We start from the raw sequence: 5,178 nt of genomic DNA, 5'->3' as shown, positions 1-5,178 counted from the left end.
TTGATGATGATGATGATGAAGGTTATGAGGTGAATGGTGAATATGCTGCTGTTGTTGTTGTTGCTGCTGATGCTGCTGCTGCTGAGAAGGGTGGTGTTGGGGGTGGTGGTGGTGGTGTGGGTGGGGGAGTGGGTGGTGTTGGGGGTGATGGTGGTGGTGGGGGTGGTGGAGGGGCCACTTCTGCTGGGACGGGTGCAGGTACGTGTTCATCATCGACTCCGACGTCGTGTAGCCCGCCGCCGCCGCCGACAGGTGGGACGAGGAAGGGGGCGGGGGAGGAGGGGGTGTCTGGCCCCGGGGCGGGTTCGGCGACACGATGGCCGTCGGGATCCCGTTGTTGTTGCTGCAGCGCGGAGGGAGCGGTGGTGGCGGCGTGTGATGACCGTTCAACTGATGTTGCTGCTGCTGCTGCTGTTGTTGTTGCTGCTGCTGTTGTTGTTGTTGTTGCCTGGTGCTTGTCTGTCCAATAGCCGCACGGACAATGTTGGGCAGTGGATAGAGCTTGTTCTGCATGGGGCCGAGCCCTGGACTGTCTGACCGGACACTGCTGTTCTCTGATCCGGTACCACTTGGAGAGTATTTCTCCTCGAAGCTGGACTTCCTGTGAACTTTGTAGGTGGGAAAACCTAGAAAAGAAAGTTTCAAAGCAAAATTAATAATGACAATATTGATTTCAAATGTTGGCACAAGGCCAGCAACTTTTTTTTTTTGGTGGGGGTAAGTCAATTACATTGGCACCAGTGCTCAACCCTTTCTACTATAAACACAAGGCCTGAAATTTAGGGAAAAGGGGTAAGTAGATTATATTGACTCCAGTGCTTCACTGGTCCCTTATTTCATCGACCCCAAAAGGATGAAAGGCAAAGTCGACATCGGTGGAATTGGAACTCAGAACGTAAAGGCAGGCAAGATACCACTAAGCATTTTGCCCAGTGTGCTAACGATTTTTTTAAATAATAATAAGAATAATAATAATAATAATAATAATAATAAATGCCCTGATGCAGTACCAGGCAGTGGCTCTCATGGCTTCTGATCTTAACTGATTGGAAGTGTTATCATGTTATCATTGTTTTGTCTTGGTATAAAAGATGGGCTACAGCAAATATTCTGCTCAATACCACAGATTTGCTTGTCAGTTGTTTGACCTTAACCAGTTGAATAATATGGGTTATAGCAAATATTCTGCTCAATACCACAGATTTGCTTGTCAGTTGTTTGACCTTAACCAGTTGAATAATATGGGTTATAGCAAAAATTCTGCTCAATACCACAGATTTGCTTGTCAGTTGTTTGACCTTAACCAGTTGAATAATATGGGTTATAGCAAAAATTCTGCTCAATACCACAGATTTGCTTGTCAGTTGTTTGACCTTAGCCAGTTGAATAATATGGGTTATAGCAAATATTCTGCTCAATACCACAGATTTGCTTGTCAGTTGTTTGACCGTAACCAGTTGAGCATGTCCCTTGGTGGCTGACGATATGTGCATCTCTAATCACAATCAAAAGTAGTGGGGGAGCATCATAGCCATGTGTTGAGAGGAATTCTTTGGGGTTTGAATAATTCACCTCTAGAAACATGTATGTTTCGTTCAACATCCTTAAACAATCCTTATTCAGGGACCTTTTGAGCGGGATGGGCTACTCAACCTGAAGAAAATTCTAACTGGGCCCACCCGCAAGGTCATGCGCTGTTTATCTTGTCATGAGATCACCATGTCGTGCACATATGGTTGTGATGCATGTGCCTGGTGTACCCTTATCAGACAGGTAGTCATGATGGGTATACTGGGCTTCGTATATTTGTACCCCTGTGTCACTTTGATGGCATGAACTGCTCTCTCACTCAATAATAATAATGATAATAATAATTTATGCTAAAGGTACAAGGCTTGAAATTTTGAGAGAGGGGTTAAGTCAATTACATTGACTTCCTAGTGTTCAACTGGTCCTTATTTCATTGACCCCAAAAGGATGAAAGGCAAAGTTTACCTTGGCAGAATTTGAACTCAGAACGTAGTGGCAGACGAAATACTGTTAAGCATTTTACCCATCATACATTTCTGCCAGTTCTCTGCCTTCATCATCGTTTAGCGTCCGTTCTCCATGCTAGCATGGGTTGGATGGTTCAACTGGGGTTTGGGAAGCCAGAAGGCTGCACCAGGCTCATCTGATCTGGCAAAGTTTCTACGGCTGGATGCCCTTCCTAACGCCAACCATTCCGTGAGTGTAGTGGGTGCTTTTTACATGCCACCAGCACAGGTGCCAGACGACGCTAGCAACAGCCACAATCGGATTGGTGCATTTTACGTGCCACCGGCACGGAAGCCAGTCAAGACGGCGCTGGCATCGGCCACGATTCGGATAGGATCTCCTCAAGCACAGGGTTGAAATGGTGTTTCTTCCCTTGCCACCTGCACGGGAGTCAGTCCAGCGGTCCTGGCAACTGCCGGGTGCCAGTCATAGCATTGGTTCGATTCCGATTTCACTTGCCGCCTTCTTAATAATAATAATAATGATGATGACTATTTCAAATTTTTGCACAAGGGAAGGAATAAGTTGCTGGTGATTAATTCATCTATCCCGAATGGATGAAAGACAAAGTTGACTTCAGGGACATTTGAACCCAGCATGTAAAGATGGACGAAATGTCGTGAAGCATTTTGCTCAGAATGCTAACAATTCTGCCAGCTCACCGCCGAGCTGGCAGAATGGTTAGCACACCGGGCGAAATGCTTAGCGGTATTTCCTCTGCCGCTACATTCTGAGTTCAAATTCCGCCGAGGTTAACTTTGCTTTTCATCCTTTTGGGGTCGATAAATTAAGTACCAGTTACGCACTGGGGTCGATGTAATCGACTTAATACCTACGTCTGTCCTTGTTTGTCCCCTCTGTGTTTAGCCCCTTGTGGGTAGTAAAGAAATAGGTATTTCGTCTGCCGTTATGTTCTGAGTTCAAATTCCGCCGAGGTCGACTTTGCCTTTCATCCTTTCGGGGTCGATTAAATAAGTACCAGTTACGTATTGAGGTTGATATAATAGACTTAATCTGTTTGTCTGATCTTGTTTGTCCCCTCTGTGTTTAGCCCCTTGTGGGTAATAAAGAAATAAGTATTTCATCTGCCGCTACGTTCTTGAGTTCAAATTCTGCCGAGGCCGACTTTGCCTTTCATCCTTTCGGGGTCGATAAATTAAGTACTAGTTACGCACTGGGGTCGATGTAGTCAATTTAATACTTATGTCTGTCCTTGTTTGTCCCCTATGTGTTTAGCCCCTTGTGGGTAATAAAGAAATAGGTATTTCGTCTGCAGCTACTTTCTTGAGTTCAAATTCCGCCAAGGTCAACTTTGCCTTTCATCCTTCTGGAGTCGATAAATTAAGTACCAGTTACGCACTGGGGTCGATGTAATCGACTTAATCCCTTTGTTTGTCCTTGTTTGTCCCCTCTATGTTTAGTCACTTGTGGGCAATAAAGAAATAAAAAATAATAATAAATAAAGATGCAGTGAACTGGCAGTGTTAACACACCGGGCAAAATGCTTCGAGGTATTTCGTCCATTTTTAGATTCCGAGTTCCAAATCAAGCAGCATGGCCAAACTGTTTGAACTGGCTTTCTCAAATCTTACAAGGAACAGGACACGTCCTGGTTTCTGAGCAGTCATTGGTTACTCTTTTACTTGTTTCAGTCATTTGACTGCGGCCATGCTGGAGCACCGCCTTTAGTCGAGCAAATCGACCCCGGGACTTATTCTTTTGTAAGCCCAGTACTTATTCCATCGGTCTCTTTTGCCGAACCGCTAAGTGACGGGGATGTAAACACACCACCATCGGTTGCCAAGCAATGCTAGGGGGACAAACACAGACACACAAACACACACACATACACACACACATATATATATATATATATACACATATATACGATAGGCTTCTTTCAGTTTCCGTCTACCAAATCCACTCACAAGGCATTGGTCGGCCCAGGGCTATAGGAGAAGACACTTGACCAAGGTGCCACGCAGTGGGACTGAACCCAGAACCATGTGGTTGGTTAGCAAGCTACTTACCACACAAATACGACCAGTGGTAGCCCATAATCATGCCAAAAGAGTTTGGGCAGCCCCCTAAGGGCCACGGACCATATCCAAGTCTCACAACTATAGAAGATCTAAAATACCCTAACCATTGTCCTCCTGTTCACATATCAGCAATGCGAGACACCCTTTTGCAATGACCCCACAATTGCACCAACTCATCCGAGTCTTTTTAGGACTTCAGACTCACAGCTAATGAAACTAGGGATTTCACTGCCTGAGATCACCCTAACCCTAACCCCTAACCCTAACCCTAAGTGAAGCAGTCAACCACTTTGACATTCTCAACCACAACAGAGACAGATGAGGTGGAGTCCTCCAAGAAACTCACAAAAGACTTCATCTTAATCTCTATCAAGAGACTATAGGGACCAAGAGGTTCTGCTTCTTTGCTCAGTGAAAGAAGAATCCACCTTAACCCTTTAGCATTCAGATCATTCTATCAAGTGTAATGCTTATTTATTCCTTCTTTTGAATTTCTCCTGCATTACCTTGTAGCTTTCAGCAGTCTCGCCTGGCCCCCGTGCCGGTGGCATGTAAAAAGCACCATCCGATCGTGGCCGATTCCAGCCTCACCTGGCCCCCATGCCGGTGGCACGTAAAAAGCACCATCCGATCATGGCCGTTGCCAGCCTCGCCTGGCCCCCGTGTCGGTGGCACATAAAAAGCACGGTCCGTTCGTAGCCGTTGCCAGCCTCGCCAGGCCTCCGTGTCAGTGGCACGTAAAAAGCACCATCCAATCATGGCCGTTGCCAGCCTCGCCTGGCCTCCGTCCTGGTGGCACGTAAAAAGCACCATCCGATCGTGGCCGTTGCCAGCCTCGCCTGGCTCCCATGCCGGTGGCACGTAAAAAGCACCATCCAATCGTGGCCGTTGCCAGCCTCACCTGACCCCCGTGCCGGTGGCGTAAAAAGCACCATCCGATTGTGGCCATCACCAGCCTCGCCTGGCCTCCGTGCTGGTACCACAAAGAAACCACCATTCAGTCAAGTATCTCAACCATGCAGGCATTGGACAGAGTGGGATCCAAGCTATTTTATGAAATTCTTTATTTTCAAAATTAATTACTCTTTTCTATTTACTC

Source organism: Octopus sinensis, unplaced genomic scaffold (assembly GCF_006345805.1).
Source record: "Octopus sinensis unplaced genomic scaffold, ASM634580v1 Contig14404, whole genome shotgun sequence".
Taxonomy (NCBI): Eukaryota; Metazoa; Mollusca; class Cephalopoda; order Octopoda; family Octopodidae; genus Octopus; species Octopus sinensis.
Note: the sequence above shows the minus strand (reverse complement) of the source record.